Source organism: Halichoerus grypus, chromosome 1, assembly GCF_964656455.1.
Source record: "Halichoerus grypus chromosome 1, mHalGry1.hap1.1, whole genome shotgun sequence".
NCBI classification, from domain to species: Eukaryota; Metazoa; Chordata; class Mammalia; order Carnivora; family Phocidae; genus Halichoerus; species Halichoerus grypus.
This window is the reverse complement of record NC_135712.1, coordinates 176,994,010-177,012,876: the sequence shown is the minus strand read 5'-3', so window position 1 is coordinate 177,012,876 and position 18,867 is coordinate 176,994,010. Positions and strand designations below refer to the sequence as shown.

Below are 18,867 nucleotides of genomic sequence, written 5' to 3'. Positions count from 1 at the left end.
AAATACAAACAATTATAAGAACATATTATGAGCAACTATATGCCAGCAAATTAGATAACCTGGAAGTAATGGATGCATTCCTAGAGATGTATCAACTACTAAAACTGAACCAGGAAGAAATAGAACACCTGAACAGACCTATAACCACTAAGGAAATAGAAGCAGTCATCAAAAATCTCCCAAAACACAAAAGCCCAGGGCCAGATGGCTTCCCAGGGGACTTTTACCAAACATTTCAAGAAGAATTAATACCTATTCTTCTGAAACTATTCCAAAAAATAGAAATGGAAGGAAAACTTCCAAACTCATTTTATGAGGCCAGCATTACCTTGATCCCAAACCAGACAAAGACCCCATCAAAAAGGAGAATTACAGACCAATATCCCTGATGAACATGGATGCAAAAATTCTCACCAAAATACTAGCCAATAGGATCCAACAGTACATTAAAAGGATTATTCACCACGACCAAGTCGGATTTATCCCTGGGCTGCAAGGTTGGTTCAACATCCGCAAATCAATCAACGTGATACAATACATTAACAAAAGAAAGAACAAGAATCATATGATCCTCTCAATAGATGCAGAAAAAGCATTTGACAAAGTACAGCATCCTTTCTTGATCAAAACTCTTCAGAGTATAGGCATAGAGGGTACATACCTCAATATCATAAAAGCCATCTATGAAAAACCTACAGCGAATATCATTCTCAATGGGGAAAAACTGAGAGCTTTCCCCCTAAGGTCAGGAACGCGGCAGGGATGTCCACTATCACCACTGCTATTCAACATAGTATTGGAAGTCCTAGCCACAGCAATCAGACAACAAAAAGAAATCAAAGGCATCCAAATTGGCAAAGAAGAAGTCAAACTCTCACTCTTTGCAGATGATATGATACTTTATGTGGAAAATCCCAAAGACTCCACCCCAAAACTGCTAGAACTCATACAGGAATTCAGTCAAGTGGCAGGATATAAAATCAATGCACAGAAGTCAGTGGCATTCCTATACACCAACAACAAGTCAGAAGAAAGAGAAATTAAGGAGTCGATCCCATTTACAATTGCACCCAAAACCATAAGATACCTAGGAATAAATCTAACCAAAGAGGCAAAGGATCTGTACTCAGAAAACTATAAAATACTCATGAAAGAAATTGAGGAAGACACAAAGAAATGGAAAAACGTTCCATGCTCATGGATTGGAAGAACAAATATTGTGAAGATGTCAATCCTACCTAGAGCAATCTACACATTCAATGCAATCCCCATCAAAATACCATCCACTTTCTTCAAAGAAACGGAACAAATAATCCTCAAATTTGTATGGAACCAGAAAAGACCCCGCATAGCCAGAGGAATGTTGAAAAAGAAAAGCAAAGCTGGCGGCATCACAATTCCGGACTTCCAGCTCTACTACAAAGCTGTCATCATCAAGACAGGATGGTACTGGCACAAAAACAGACACATAGATCAATGGAACAGAATAGAGAGCCCAGAAATGGACGCTCAACTCTATGGTCAACTAATCTTTGACAAAGCAGGAAAGAATGTCCAATGGAAAAAAGACAGTCTCTTCAACAAATGGTGTTGGGAAAATTGGACAGCCACATGCAGAAGAATGAAACTGGACCATTTCCTTACACCACACACAAAAATAGACTCCAAATGGTTGAAAGACCTCAATGTGAGACAGGAGTCCATCAAAATCCTAAAGGAGAACACAGGCAGCAACCTCTTCGACCTCAGCCGCAGCAACTTCTTCCTAGAAACATCACCAAAGGCAAGGGAAGCAAGGGCAAAAATGAACTATTGGGACTTCATCAAGGTAAAAAGCTTTTGCAAAGCAAAGGAAACAGTCAACAAAACCAAAAGACAACCGACAGAATGGGAGAAGATATTTGCAAATGACACATCAGATAAAGGGCTAGTATCCAAAATCTATAAAGAACTCATCAAACTCAACACCCAAGCTTTGCGCAGTGGCAGTATCGTAGCCAATGAGGTTTATCCGAGGCGCGATTATTGCTAATTGAAAACAAACTCAACACCCAAAAACAAAGAATCCAATCAAGAAATGGGCAGAAGACATGAACAGACATTTTTCCAAAGAAGACATCCAAATGGCCAACAGACACATGAAAAAGTGCTCAATATCGCTCGGCATCAGGGAAATCCAAATCAAAACCTCAATGAGATACCGCCTCACACCAGTCAGAAAGGCTAAAATTAACAAGTCAGGAAATGACAGATGTTGGCGGGGATGCGGAGAAAGGGGAACCCTCCTACACTGTTGGTGGGAATGCAAGCTGGTGCAGCCACTCTGGAAAACAGTATGGAGGTTCCTCAAAAAGTTGAAAATAGAGCTACCATACGATCCAGCAATTGCACTACTGGGTATTTACCCCAAAGATACAAAAGTAGGGACCCGAAAGGCTACGTGCACCCCGATGTTTATAGCAGCAATGTCCACAATAGCCAAACTGTGGAAAGAGCCAAGATGTCCATCAACAGATGAATGGATAAAGAAGATGTGGTATATATATACAATGGAATATTATGCAGCCATCAAAAGGAATGAGATCTTGCCATTTGCAACGACGTGGATGGAACTGGAGGGTATTATGCTGAGCGAAATAAGTCAAACAGAGAAAGACATGTATCATATGACCTCACTGATATGAGGAATTCTTAATCTCAGGAAACAAACTGAGGGTTGCTGGAGTGGGGGGTGGGGTGGGAGGGATGGGGTGACTGGGTGATGGACACTGGGGAGGGTATGTGTTCTGGTAAGCGCTGTGAATTGTGCAAGACTGTTGAATCTCAGATCTGTACCTCTGAAACAAATAATGCAATATATGTTAAGAAAGAAAAAAAGAAGAAGAAGAATGTAGCAGGAGGGGAAGAATGAAGGGGGGGAAATCGGAGGGGGAGAAGAACCATGAGAGACAATGGACTCTGAAAAACAAACTGAGGGTTCTAGAGGGGAGGAGGTTGGGAGGATGGGTTAGCCTGGTGATGGGTATTGAGGAGGGCACGTTCTGCATGGAGCACTGGGTGTTATGCACAAACAATGAATCATGGAACACTATATCTAAAACTAATGATGTAATGTATGGGGATTAACATAACAATAAAAAATTAAAAAAAAAAAAAAAAAAGAAAATGAGCCACAGAGAGATGAACTAATTTGCACAAGGTTGTACTAGGCTAGGAAATAGGGGAGTCTAGATTGCAACCCAGGCAGTCCCACCCCAGGGCTGGCATCTTAAGCATGGAGCTATGCCTCCTTTCTGGTTGAGAGAATATAAAGTATTTCGAAACCTATAAAGGGTTTATATAAATATAAGTTAATAACTATCATAATTACTAGTGTTACATCTTTATCTAGGTTTCTGAAGGTATTGGATAGCAATCAAATTGACGTTAATCAAAACAAAAACACCCAGGCATGCCGTGGGATGGTATCTATTTTTCTGTCCATCTTAGCATTCAACATTTTTAAGCACTGACTTTTCATCACAAATAAGCAATGGAGGAGACTTCTTCTTGGAGGTAGTTTGCTATTTGCTTCCATCTTCCCTAAACTTGGCAGTATGGCTCAGTTCTGATTAAAACCAAAATGAAGCTGCATATATGAAAGAAGTTGCATATCAATAAGGGTTGTGATTAAGTGTTTTTTTTTTTTTTTCCTACTCTTTCATTTCTTTCAGGTTCTTAAATTAGATAGCAGGAGAGACATGACTTAATTATTGAGAATACTTTGGAGCCAAATGGAAAATTATACTACTACTTACTCAGATGCCAGGGTAATTAGAGCCCAATTATTTCTCTCATTTGGCGCTAATGAATGAAGATCAATTAAAAAAATAATGTAACTGCGAATTGCTTTTATTGAGCAGAGAACTCTAAGCAGCTGAAATTGTCTACTCTTTCACTAATTGTAAATACTAAATGAAGGCAACCCAGAGTGTGAGTGTCTCCATGTAATTTTAGAGCAGTTTGATTTTCAAAAATCATGCAGATGGCCAAAGCCTTGTATTAGACTCATTTCCTGGGTACAGCCCACTGGTCTTTCTTCCATAAGGAAAGTCAAAACATGGCTCAAGAAATTCCTATTTCCCTAGTGATAACATCAGGTTTGTTGGCAGGACTTTATTGTTGCTTCTGGGTTGGTCGTGCTTGGGCTAAGATGGAATGTCTGATTTGCTTGGCTATTTTACTTTTCTCCTGATTAGTATATCCATTTCATCAAATGTATTCTGAAAACAACATTTATTTGATTGCACCAAAATCTGATTGAAAGAGACATCTCCTTGATTAAAACTTTAGATGCAGCTTATGTGGATATGGACTTACCTGCTCAAAGATAACCTTGGACTTCCGTTTGCCTTTTAACATAACGTTTGAACAGCATCCACTGTAACAAAACAAAACAACAACAACAACAAAAAACCCCAAGCTTATGTTATTTTATTTTACTAGCATATCTTTTTTGAGGGGGTGGTATAAAAATTGCAATTCTGTCGGTTTGTTTATGGTCTGAATATACATTCCCATGAAGGAGTTAGAGGGTAGCCTGACAGGCTGCATTCTATGAAGGAAGTAATTTTTAACAATGGCTTTCTCCCTCCTCCCACCCCCACCCACACTTCACACAATTTAGTGACTTTTGCAATTCACAAGATATGTTTACCTCTATCATCTCATTACACCCTCAAACAACTTTAGGAAGTAAATAAGGCAGTTTTGTCCTTAATTTACAAACAAACAAACAAACAAACAAAAAATGAGGCTTTAGAGAGCTTAGAGGGCACCCAGGCTTCGTAACCAGAGCCCACTGTGGTCTCCATGAATGGTGACCCCCAGGAGTTGTGTAGTATGAAACCTATGTAGTCAAAGACAGCATCCTGATTTTGACTCCTAATTCAGCTTTAAAGAAAACTTAAACAGAAAAGCAAGAGAAAATTCTGAAATGTGTGAGTCAGAATGCAGGCAAACCCTAAAACATTTGCTCTCTTAGCATTTCCCCAGCTGAAAAAGAACTGGGTGTGACCAAAGTCTGAATCAGCTTTGGTCATCTGGGCTTGGCTATATGGCTGAGCAAGTGGAAACTCAGAAAAATAAATCCCTTTGTCCTGTAATGCAGTCAAAGTGGTATGTTTGTGTCCCATGTTCAGATTGTGTGGTTACACTAATACGGAAGGCCTCAGGGTGGGGATTCTAAACCCATTGATCAAGGTTTGGCCCCCAGTGGCTGTGGACTTCCTGGTTAAGCTCTCCTCAGCACCAGCAGAAGGTAGGGGGCAGGTGAAGGAGAGCTGTTTAGCCTTCCAGCAACCAGGGGCCTCAAATTGTTACTGCCAAACGAGGTTGTGCATAAGGTCCTAGAGGAACAGTGACAGGGTTCAAAGAAGATGCCATTTTTTTCTTGTCACTGCCTTTCCCCAGCCGTAGTTCACGGTTAACTACCACTTTCACAATCCCATTTTCACCTTGTAAATAGTACTGCTACACCCCATTGTGGGTTTGTTTGTTTGTTTGCTTGTTTGTTTTTGGTGTGTGTTGTATATTAGAAGCATAACTTTGCGAAGTGAACACATTTAAAATAGTCTATAATTTTTCATCCTATTTTGGCATGTTTTCATTAAGAACAAAACAAAAGATAGCAAGAGTTTAAAAAATAAGAAATAACTTTCTTTTTTTTTTTTTTTTCTTCCAACACTGAGAAGCTTGTTCAGTGTGCTGGGGATAAAGGAGGGCAGTGCACTTGGGATCAAGTCTGACTCTACCACATCTAAGCCTTGGGCAAGGCTCTTCTTTTAAAAATCTTAGCTTCCTCATCACTAAAGTGGGGACAATTATAATTAACTTCCTCATGGGATTGTTCTGAGAATTAATGTGATCTTGCAGGTCAAGAGCTTGACATAGTAACTGCTGTACAGTGATGCTCACTACACGTGAGACCTAAGGATTTGTCTCTTTAACTAAGATTAACACATCTATCTGTGGGGGGAATTCCAGGTGAGTGGTGTGTTTTCCCAAAGGTGTGGGGGGAAATGGGATAAAAAGGGAAGCTCTGTGGTGGCTGTGGCTGAAAATGACACTTGGTTCACTGGCTAATTCAATAAACGTTTGTCGAGTTTTGCAATGAGGAGATCTCTCCAAGGCATGGGAGATGGAGTGGTGAACAAAACAACTGTCTTGGGAACTAGTGAGAGAAACAGACAAATAGCTCTTAAAAACAAACATGTAATATGTGCCATGAAGAACGGTGAATCTGGGTAGGGGTAGGAAAGGATTACATTTGTGCATAGCAGGTTATGAGTTCTGGGAGGCTGTTTTAAGAGTGTGGACAAGGAACTCCTCTCTGATGAGGTGGCATCTGAACAAAGCCCTTGAAGAAAGGGAGGTAGTTAAAGTAACCAGGGAGTTGATTTACAGAAAGAGGGAAGAACAAGTACAAAGGGCCTGGAAATCCAGGAATGAACTTGGTCTGTTCGAGGGATAAGAGCTCTGAATGTCTAGAGCAGAGGATGTGTATCGGATGAGGGCACTGACAGAAGATGGTGTCCGTCAGGAAGAGAAGGTCTGTGTAGACCAAGTGAATGACTGGGTTTTATTCTGAGTCTGTGGTGGGAAGCTAATGGGTTAGACGCAAGAGAAAAAGCATCTGATTTGCATTTTTCCAAGTTTACTTTGCGTCCTGAGTGGAAGATTGATTCCAGGGGGTAAGAGAAGAAGCAGAGAAGATAGTCAGCAGATTCTTGTGGCTGTCTGTAGGACATGATGGTAGCCTGGAATAGAGTAGCTGCCATGAAGGGTTTGAGGAGTAGACTGATTAAAGGTACTATGGGAGGACTTGCTGTTGGACTGGATGTGGCTGTGAGGGAAAGAGAAGAGTCAAAGATTTATGACTCCAAGATTTCTGGCCTGAACAAATAGGTGAATAATGGTATTCTTTACCAGGACGGGGCAGACGGGGAGACCTGGGGGTGTGGATGATGAAATCAAAACTTCTATTTGAGATGGCTATTCAAATCATGTCAAGTAGGAAGTTAGATATATGAGTCTGAACTTTAGAGGAGAATTTTGACCTGCTGATATTAACTTGGGAGTCATTAGCTTATAGGTGGTGTTCAAGATTCCATAATGTATCTTAATATTGATTAACTCAAGTGTGAATGCTTATCATCAGTCTCTTCCCTTGTATATTCAGTATATTCAGTCACTGAGTCTTAAACTTTGCTATGGTTTTCCATTTTTCAAAATCATTTAGAGGAGTTTATTAAAAATACAATTTGCTCAAAGTTATATTTCTTAGACAGTTATGCTTGTTTATATGACTTTTATCTGTTGTTTTTATTTCGTGTCATTAATATACACCTATGCCTATTTCTTTTCCTTGGCAGCCCTCCCACCATTTGAGAAGAGTACTCACAATAATCATAGCTATAAATATTGTGCACACTTCATATGCCAGCCCTTAATCCTCGGAACAATAAGGAGAATTTGGGGGGTGCAGACAGGTACAAGGTATCTGGTTATCAACCATGGGAAGAAGAAAAGCAGCGATGGTGGTTTTGTCTTGATGTGGTTAATTGGAAAGTGTTGTCTGTATCTGAGATGTTTCAAAAACTATCAAAACCAATGAATGTGATCCCCTTCTATGAAACACATGTGCTCTAGTGCTCATTTATTTGAAATGTTGAGGAGGGCACAGGAAGTCAGAGTGGGGTAGGGATGGCAAGTAATTCCAATCTTTCTGTAAAAACTGTGACTTGAACTTCAAATTGAGGCTTGGGAAGGCTCAGGTCTGCGTTGCTTGCAAGAGACAAAAACCTATACAAACTGGCTTAAGCAAAGAGGGTAGGGGGTTAACTGGCTCATGTAACATAAATGTTAAGCAATTAACTTTAAACAAGACTGAATCTAAGCGCTAAAGTGAAGTTCTACTTTCTGAGATGTGGACTGAGAAGTGGGCCAGTGTTATTCTGTAAACAAGAATCACCTTTCCATTACTAGAAAAATAGGGCGAAGGGCTCTTGGAGAGACAAAAACAACAAATGTCCATTACAGGCAGGATGAGAGAAAAGAAAATGGACACTTGTATCAGCGGTTTATTTGAAAGGTGAGATTTTGCAGTTTTTGATTAGTATTTAAAAGAAAATGAAACAAAACCCAGGACAGAGGGCTGTCAGTAAAAGGAAAGGGGATTCTTATTTACAGAATAACACTGGCCAACTTATTAGTCACATGACCCAGGAAAAGTTTCTGTACCTCTCTGAGCCTCAGATTTCTCATCTGCAAAATGGGAGTCTCCTTCTCAGAGCTGTGATGAGGACCCTGTGAAATCCGGCGTGCGTGGTGCCTAGCACAACATTTTGCACAAAATAACCTCTCAAAGAGGTGATGAATCTTGCCCCCATCCTCGTTATTATTATTGCTCTTATTTTTGATAAACTGGATTCACAGTGACTGATAAAATGCATATAAAGCTGACTCAGGACATTTTATCATCTGCTTATGCTCAAAAGGATTGTGTTTTGTCTTGGAATAACAGTTTTTTGATTGACTAATACCTTCGCTTTGGGTGCAGGGAGACTAAGTTCTTTTGTCTGAGCTCAGAGAACCCTGGTAGTTAGCCTCTGAGCCTCAGTTTCCCTATATAATAATTCTCATAGGATTGTGAGAATAGCTTGAATAATCGATCTGTTGTACATATCATAGTGCCTAGACCTTGCAAGATTTTAATAAATAATAATAACAGTAATAACATCTATCATTATTGGATCTGTAGCAATTTCTGCAAGGCAGCCTTGGGCCTTGTGAAAAGAAGGGTTCTGACAGGAAGACAGAACTGTCCCTTGAGGACGATGCAGTTGTCACATGATGAACCTTCACCATATGGATCACCTTAGTCATCCTCGTTCTAGCTGGTTGGAATGTGACATCAGTGTCGATTTGCCCGCTGGGTGTCTTTTGAGGAGGGGAGTCTTGACTCCATTCCACCCATGATTTATTTAGAAATGCCTGGGAGCGGAGAAACACAGAACACTCTGAAGAGTCGGCATGGGCCTCTTGTCCCAGGGTGATTTCGTGACTGTTCATTTGCTGTTTACATGGCTTAGCTCTCTAATTTATAGACTCTGAAAGCACCAGTGAATGCAACAAAGTAGCTTTTGGATCGCCTAATATATTTATAGTGCAACCATAGATTTGGAGCCATTTATGGAACATTATGACTTGCAAACATCTCCCCCAGTTTTATCACTCAGGAAAAAATGTGTGGAGCTTACAACTGCTCTAAAAACTGCAAAAGCATTTAAAAAAATTCAAGTGGCCATACAGTGCAGAATGCAAGCTTTTATCTTGAGTAGTACATTGAAAGCCCAGTTTTTTTTTTTTTTTTACTGAAATATCAGTTTGTTTTAAAATACACAAGATGACGGATTGGAATCTTTACTGAAAAGAACTTGTCTTTGCTCTTCCCTCTTCCAAAAAAAAAAAAAAAGTGCTATGCTTAAGGAGGAATTTAGCAATTAGATGATTGCTGTAAAATAGCAATTGACATATGCCCTATTTTTTTCTACCATCAAAGATGTTTAATTTAAATAAAAGCTTTCTCTCCACAATCTGACATTCTCCCTGAGTTTTATCTTGCTCTAAAGTCATTATCTTACAATTAGGTCTGAACTTAGGGGTGAAACAACAACAACATGAACCAGGAACTCCAGCGAAGAGACCTTCCTTGAGCTGGAGCTGTCTGATGCTATCTGGGTTGAGCAGCTTTTTATCATCCTGGTGTTTAAAGGGAAAGGTCTCTGTTCTGTTGCCTTCCACACCCCCATTATTCTTTAAAGTTGGACCCGCTGAGTAGGCTGGGGCCTGTGTGTGGCAGGACAAGATATTGTTATCATAAAAATGAATGTTGAGGTCAGACATTTATCTTTGTCCCTGTCTCCCCTGCAGGATCCCGAGAAAGAAAAATTATGGATGAGGTGCTTTTATCTAAGCAAAGTTCAGATACAGATAAATAGTGTGGGGTGGGGAGCAAACAGAAACAGAACGAGGCAAGGGTGAATCTTGGAAGAGAAGATTCTGTTCTGTGGAATCCTGTAATTGCCACCATAGAAGCGGCCCCAGAAATGCTCTAGTGTGACTCCATCAGGGCATGGAAGCCGTGGAGCAGGGGAGTGAGAGAGGGCAGATTCCTTTCCAGTTGCTCTTGCATTAGGAAATTAAGGGCCCCAGAAGGTACGGGTTAAGTGTGTGGGGATTTGGGGCCAGATGGCTTGGTATGAACTTGCTTACGTCACTTTTTGGTTGTGTATGGGCAAGAAATATAAATTCTCTAAGCCACTGTGCCCTAGCTGTCAAGTATGGAAGAACAATAGTCCATACAACATGCATTACTGAGTGTCTCCCCTAAAGTAATAGAGAGCACAGACCACCGTTCCTCCCTCCCGGCCTCCCTGTCTCCCTTTCTCCTTTCCCTCCTTCCTTCCCTCTCTCCATCATTCATTCACTCAACGAGAAATAACTGAATATTTGTGAGGTACTAGTACGGTTCTTAGCACTGGGGATACAGTGATTCACCAGACAGCGTTCCTGATCTCATGAATTTTACTAAAATGTTAACTACTATTATGATAATGAGCACGGAAAACTGAGATTCTAAGAAGTTAAGTCATGCCACCAAGTAGTAAAAGGCCTCAAATAGAACAGGGTCTTCAGATTCCCATGCTTCTCTCCCCTTGCCCAGACCTCCCACCCCCATCCCATACTGTGCTGCTTTCACTCAGTTGTCGCCTTCCATTTACTTTGTTAAGAAATGGATTTTTTGATGTAGTGTTCAATGATTCATCAGTTGTGTATAACACCCAGTGCTCATCACAACACGTGCCTTACCTTAATACCCGGCTACCTCATCCTCTCACCTCCTCCCCTCTGAAACCCTCAGTTTGGTTCCCAGAGTCCATAGTCTCTCATGGTTTGTCTCCCTCTCTGATTTACCCCCCTCCAGTTTTCCCTCCCTTCCCCTGTGGTCCTCTGTGCTATTCCTTTTGTTCCACATATGAGTGAAACCATATGATAGTTGTCCTTCTCTACTTGACTTATGTTATTTAGCATAATGCCCTCCAGTTCCATCCATGTCTGTGCAAATGGTGGGTATTCATCCTTTCTGATGGCTGAGTAATATTCCATTGTATATATGGACCACATCTATTTATCCATTCATCTGTTGAAGGGCATCTCAGCTTCTTCCACAGTTTGGCTATCATGGACATTGCTGCTATGAACACTGGGGTGCATGTGCCCCCTCTTTTCATTACATCTGTATCTCTGGGGTAAATACCCAGTAGTGCAATTGCTGGGTCATAGGGTAGTTCTTATTTTTAACTTTTTGAGGAACCTCCATACTGTTTTCCAGAGTGGCTGTACCAGCTTGCATTCCCATCAACAGCATAAGAAGGTCCCCCTTTCTCCGCATCCTCGCCAACATTTGTTACTTCCTGCCTTGTCAATTTTGGCCATTCTAACTGGTGTAAGGCAGTATCTCATTGTGGTTTTGATTTGTATTTCCCTGATGGCTAGTAATGTTGAGCATTTTTTCATCTGTCTGTTAGCTACTTGTATGTCTTCTTTGGAGAAGTGTCTCTTTATGTCTTCTGCCCAATTTTGACTGATTATTTGTTTTTTGGGTGTTGAGTTTGAGAACTTCTTTATAGATCTTGGATACCAGCCCTTTATCTGTAATGTCATTTGCAAATATCTTCTCCCATTCCGTGGGTTGCCTCTAACTAATGATGTACTATATGGTGGCTAACTGAACATAAAAAAAAAAAAAAAAGAAATAAAACAGATGAGCAAAGGGAAAAAGAGAGAGAGAGAAGCAAACCAAGAAACAGACTGTTACCTATAGAGAATACACTGATGGTTACCAGAGGGGACGTGGGTGGAAGGATGGGTGAAATAAGTGACGGGGATTAAGGTGTGCACCTGTCTGGAGGTGCTGAATCACTATATTGTACACCTGAAACTACTTTAACACTGTGTGTTAACTAACTGGAATTTAAATAAAAAACTCAAAATATTTTACCAAAAAAAAAAAAAAGAAATGGATTTTTAAAAACACAAACTGTATTTTTTAAAGCACAGTTTTAGATTTATAAAAAAATTGTGAAGATAGCATGAGAATCCCCATATACCTCACAGTTTCCCCTAAATCTTACATTAGCATGATTTGCTACAATGAATGAACCAATATTGAACCAATGAATGAACCAATATTGACACTTTATTCAATTTGCCTTAGGTTTTTCTTGTAACCTAATGTTCTTTTTTTTTGTTCGAGGAGCCCATCCAGGACACCACATTGCATTTAGTCTTCATGCCTCCTTAGCCTCCTCTGGGCTGTGTCAGTGTTTCTGACTTTCCTTATTTTTTTTTTTTAAGATTTATTTATTTATTTTAGAGGTGGGGGGGAGGGGCAGAGGGAGAGAGAAAATCTCAAGCAGACTCCCCGCTGAGTGCAGAGCTCCTCACGGGGTTCAATCCCAGGACCCTGAGATCATGACCTGAGCCGAAATCAAGGGTGGGACGCTTAATCAACTGAGCCACCCAAGCACCCCTGACTTTCCTTATTTTTTATGACCTTGGCAGTTTTGAGGAGTACTGATTAGGTATTTTGTAGAATGTCCCTCAGTTGGGATTTGTCTGATGTTTTCCTCATGATTAGACTGCAGTGATGTATTTTTGAGAGGAAGACCACAGAGGTTCATTTTCATCACATCATATCAAGAGTACACACTACAACATGGCAGATCACTGTTGATACTGACCTTGATCTCCTGGATGAGGTGGTATTTGTTAGGTTTGTCCCTCTCTTGTCATCCTTTCCACTCTGGGGAAGGAAGTCACTATGTGTAGCACACACTTACGGAGTGGGGAATTATGCTCCACCTCCTTGAATTCCACCATCTTGGAATTCTTCTGCACAGGAGGGTTTTTTTTTTTCTTTTTCTTTTTTAAATGCATTCAATCATTTACTTGTATCAATATGAATTCATGGATACTTATTTCATACTTTGAGTTGCAATCCAGCCCTCCTTTTCTTATCCTGTTGCTCAGATTATTCCAGCTTTGGTCATTGACAGCTCTTTCAGTTAGCTCCTGTTATATCCTTGACATGCCTTCACCCATATGCTGGTTATGTGTTGCTATTGTTTGTTTGTTTGTTTTTTAGTACTTCTCACTTCCTGGCTCTACAAGGTTCTCTAGGCTTATCTTGTATATTTTCTGCCCAGTCCTTGAATCAGCCATTTCTCCAAGGAGCTTGAGCTCCTTTTTATTGGAGAATGGTATTAGAAATCAGTATCTGGACCCTAGGTGAGCTCATTGCTACTGTGGTACCGTTGCTTCTATGCATTCCTAGCTGAGAGAGCGAGGAAATATATAAAAACTGTATTTTTTAAAGCACAGTTTTAGATTTATAAAAAAATTGTGAAGATAGCATGAGAATCCCCATATACCTCACAGTTTCCCCTAAACCTTACATTAGCATGATTTGCTACAATGAATGAATGTGCTTACTAACTTCTGTATATATACGTATCTATAATTATTTCTATATGCAAATTTCTGTATGTAAAGTGAGCCAAACATGAGTTCATACTAATGTCTCCAACACTAATCCATTATCACATGGGTCATTCTTGCCTCTTCCCTTCTCATATCCATAAATTTCCAACTCAACATAACAGATAGCTCCCACTATCCACCATCCATTTACTTGTTTAATTTCAATATACATGTTTGATGGTATCAGAATTGTTGACCTACACTCCTATGTTAATCAGCTCTATCACCAGCAAAGAGTGCTTCTGTACACATTCTCTTCTTTTCTTTACGATGAACTTATAGATTCTGTACATTTCCAAAGTTAAGTCAGCACCTTTTTCTCCGACCCCCTTTAGAGAGATTGTCTCATACATTTGTAATACTGTCAGATTGCTTCATCCCATTCCGCATTCCGTCCTGGGATCTCCAACCTCCTAAATGATTTCTTGAAAATTTACATACATTATGGTTGACTCTTTGTACTGTAAAGTTTAATGGGTTTTGACAAATGTAGTATCATGTATCCACCATTGCAGGATCATACAGAATAGTTTCACCGTCCCATAACTCCCTGATGCTTCACCCTTTCAACCCTATCCCTTCCACCAAGCCCCTGGCAACCATGATCTTTTCCCCATTGCTCCAGTTTTGCTTTTTCCAGAATGTCTTTTCATTGGAGTCATAGAGTATGGAGACTTTCCAGACTGGCTTCTTTCACTCAGCAATATGCATTTAAGATTCTTTGTTTTTTTCTTTCTTTCTCTCTTTCTCTCTTTCTTTCTTTCTTTCTGCCTTAATAGCACAAGTAGATGAATTTAACAAAATACATGCAAATTTCAAATATATGCATTTAATGCTAATATTCTATTATATGGATGTACCACAGTATGTTAATGCATTACCTACTAAAGAACATCTTGGCTGCTTACAGTTTTTTAGTGGCTATGAATAAAGTTGCCATAAATACTCACAGGCAGTTTTTGTGAGAATGTAAGTTTTCAAATCAGATGGGTAACTGTCTAGGAGGATGATTGCTGAATTTTATGCTAACACTATGTTAAGCTTTCTAAGAAAATGCCAAACTGTCTTCCAAAGTGGCTGTATTATTTGGCATTTTTACCAGCAACGAATGAGAGATCTTGTTCCACATTCCTGCCAGCATTTGATGTTGTAAATTTAAAAATTTCTGTCATTCTAATTGATGTATAGTGATATCTCATCATTACCTTAATTTGTAATTCCCCAATGAATCTTTTTTCCTAATAAATATTTCATATGCTCATTTATCATATATATCTGATTTGCTATGTACATTTTCTTTTGCAAGGCCTCTGTTTGGTTTTTCTGATTTTTTTTTTATTGAGTTGTTTGGTTTCTTTCTGTTAAGTTTTAAGAACACTTGTATATTTTGGACACAAGTCCTTTATCAGATATGCCTTTTGAAAATATTTTCTCCTAGGTCATGGCTTGACTTTTGATTTTCTTAATAGTGTCTTTCACAGAGCAGAAGGTTTTAATTTCTATAAAGTCCAACTTACCAATTTTTTTTCATGGATCATGCTTCCAGTGTTATATCTAAAAACTCATTGTCAAACCCCAGATCACTAGAGATTTTTTCCCTATATTTTGATCTAGAAATTTTATAGCTTTGCATTTACATTCAGGTATATGATCCATTTTGAGTTAAGTTTTGTGAAAGGCATAAAATCAGCATCTAGATTCGTTTTTTTATTTTAATTTTATTTTTTTGCTTATGGATGTCCAGTTGTTCCAGTGCTATTTTTGAAAAGATTATCCTTTTTCTGTTGAATTGCCTGTGTGCCTTTGTCAAAGATCAATTGACTATATTTGTGTGAAACAATTTCTGGGCTCTCTTTTCTGTTCCATTCATCGATGTGTCTATTCTTTTCATAATATCATGCTTTTTGGTCATGATAGTTCTACAGTAAGTCTTGAAATTTGGTAGTATGTCTTAAATTTTTGTTTTTATTCTTCAGTATTATGTTGGATATTCTAGGTCTTTTGCCTTTACATATATAGTTTAGTATTAGTTTGTTGATATCTACAAATTAGTGTGCTAGGCTCTTGATTGGGTTGTTGAATCCCTAGATCAAGTTGAGATGAATTGACATTTTAAGACTATTGAATTTTCCAATCCATGAACACAGAATATTTCTCCATTTATTTATATCTTCTTTGATTTTTTAAATCAGAGTTTTATACTTTTCCACATATAGATCCTGTACATATTTTGTTAGATTTATATCTAATTATTTTATTTTTTGTGCTACCATACATGGTAATTAAAAAAACCCCTTCAATTCCTATTGTTCATTGCTGGTATATAGGAAAACAACTGACTTTTGTATATGAAACTTGTATCCTGCAATATTCCTATGCTCACTTGTTTGCTTCAGGAGGTTTTGTTTTTATATTTGTTTTGTTTTGTTTTTCAATTCTTTGGGATTTTCTACATAGACAATTGTGTCATCTGTGAACAAAGACAGTTTTATTTCTTCCCAAACTGGATATGTTTCATTTTCCTTTCTTATTGCACTAGGTAGAGCTTCTAGTATATGTGAATAAGAGCAGTGAAAAGGGACATCCTTGCCATGCATGTTCCTAATCTTAGAGAGAAAGTAACCATTTCTCAACATTGAAGATAATGTTACTCTAAAATTTTTTGATAGATGTTCTTTATCTAGTTGAGGAAGTTCCCCTCTAGTCCTAGTTTGCTGAGTTTTTATCATGAATGAGTGTTGGATTTTGCAAATGCTTTTTCTGCATCAATTGATATGATCATATGATCTTTCTTCTGTAGTCCATAGATGTGGATTATATTAACTGCTTTTAGAATGTTGAGCCAATCTTGCATATCTGGAATAAATCGCATTTGGTAATTTTGTATAATTTTCTATATTATTGGATTTCATGTGCAATATTTTGTTGAGGATATTGATCTATAATTCCTTTGTTGTGATGTCTTTATCTTTTTTGGGTAATGGAGTAATACCAGCATCCTAGAATGAGTTGGACAGTATTCTTTCTGTTTCTATTTTCTGGAAGAGACTGTGGAGTATTGGTATCATTTCTTCTTTACATGTTTGTGAAAGTTTATAAGTGAAACCAGCTGAGCTTGGTGGTTTTTTAATTAATTATTAATTTAATTACTATAATAAACAGGGGCCTATTCAGATTACCTTTTACTGCTTGTATGAGTTTTAGTAGTTTGTGCTTTTTATTTATTTTTAAAGATTTTATTTATTTATTTGACAGAGAGAGACACAGTGAGAGAGGGAACACAAGAAGGGGGAGTGGGAGAGGGAGAAGCAGGCTTCCTGCCAAGCAGGAGCCTGATGCGGGGCTCGATCCCAGGACCCTAGGATCATGACCTGAGCTGAAGGCAGACGCTTAACGACTGAGCCACCCAGGCGCCCCAGTTTGTGCTTTTGAAAGAATTGGTTTATTGCATGTAAATAATTAAATTTGTGGGCATAGAGTTGTTCATATATTCTTTGATTATACTTTCAATGTCCATGGGATCAGTAGTGATGGGTTTTTTTCGTTTGTGATATTAGTAATTTGTATCTTCTTTCTTTCTCTCTTGGTTAGCCTAGCTAGAAGGTTGTCAATTTGATTGATCTTTTCAAAGAATCAGCTTTTGGTTTTGTGGACTCTATTACTTCATATTTTCAATTTCAGTGATTTCTCTAGTTTTTGTTATTTCTTTTTTTTCTGCTTCATTTAGGTTTGGATTGTTCTTCTTTCTCTAGTTGCCTAATATGAAAACTTAAATTACTAATTTTAGATTGTTCTATTTTTCTAATATATCCATTGAATGCCATGAATTTCTAAGCACAGCCTTTACCGAACTCCACAAATTTTGATTAGTTATATTTTCATTTTCATTTAGCTCAAAATATTTTAAACTTTCTTATGAAACTTTTTTTTTTTTTTTTTTACCATGTGTTATTTAGAAGTGTGTTATTTAATTTTCAAGTATTTGGGGGTTTTGTTATTTGTTAATTCTATTGTAATCTGAGAACATAAATTTGTTAAGATTTGGTTTCATGGCTCAGAATATGGTCTTCCTTGGTGAATATTCTGTGGCAAGATTGAAAAGAATCTGTATCCTGCTGTTTTTTGGGTAGAGTATTCTGTAGGTATCAATTAGATTGAGTAGACTAAGAGTGTTGGTCAGATCTACTGTATCTTACAAAGTTTCTGCCTGCTTGATCTATCAATTACCCAAAGAGGGTATTAACACCTTTAACCATATTAGCTGATTTAACTATTTATCTTTGCAGTGCTATCAGTTTTTACCCTACATGTTTGACACCGTTGTTAGATGCATACATGTTTATCACTGTTCAGTCTTCTTAGAGAATTGACCTTTTTATCAATGAAATGCCCCTATTTATTCCTGATAAATTTCTTTTTCTGAAATAAACATAAGTTTATGTGGGAGGTGATCCCAAGATCCAAGATCAAGAGTGAGGGAATGAGGAGGGTAAAACAGGGAAGGAACAAAAACCTACAGCCGTCATTGAGGCTGTCACTCTTGGAAATGGGACATTGATTGGGCTGGAACAGCTGAGAGATACATGTGGAATGCTTCCCAGAATTGTTTACTCCAAAGATGGGAAGCTGGAAGATTTATCTACTAGCTCTTATCCCTTTTTGGATGGGAGGCATTAACTTCCCCACACTTAGAGGCTGGGCTTGCTATGGGCCCAGTAGAGTCCGGCAGTGCCACAGAAGGTGCTAAGGTAGGATATAAGGTGTGGCCATGCACTTGAGGTGAGTGTCCCCTGCCAGCATAAGGTGGGTAGAATTGTCCACTGCAGCTGTGACTAGAATAGGAAGTAAGCCATGCTAATGGGATGCAGCATAAAACCAGGCATCTGCTATGATGGGTTTCTACTGCAATTCTTAGTATGGAAAATTATTGTAAAATACACCAGTATACTTGCCAAGGGATGCTATTTATGTCTCCTCACTATGCTGAAAGCTATCTTAAATAAGCATACTAAGTAAAACCGGTGTACTTACTATAGCCTGCAGCTTTAAAACAATTTTTTTGGCTGTTCACTTCCACTCAGATGGCTGCTCCTTTGCAGATGGATGCAAATTCTGAAACTTGAGTGGTTAGTACACACACAAAATGAGACTGATTCCTTGTTTGAACACTGAGACATTAACAGGTCATCTCTGTCTGAACATCCATTTTTTTCAAACCCCATT

At 38.6% G+C, this 18,867-nt stretch overlaps 1 long non-coding RNA gene and 1 pseudogene across 1 annotated transcript in view; one reads left to right on the top strand and one right to left on the bottom strand.

Annotated features, from left to right (window-relative positions):
• Positions 1–18,867, bottom strand: part of LOC118519368 (uncharacterized) — a 100,090-nt gene that overhangs the window by 42,152 nt on the left and 39,071 nt on the right. Inside the window, exon 3 of the long non-coding RNA XR_004909140.2 lies at positions 4,360–4,420. This is a non-coding gene — a long non-coding RNA (uncharacterized LOC118519368). The remainder of the gene's footprint in view (positions 1–4,359; positions 4,421–18,867) is intronic.
• Positions 1,972–2,053, top strand: LOC118519369 (U4 spliceosomal RNA; annotated as a pseudogene).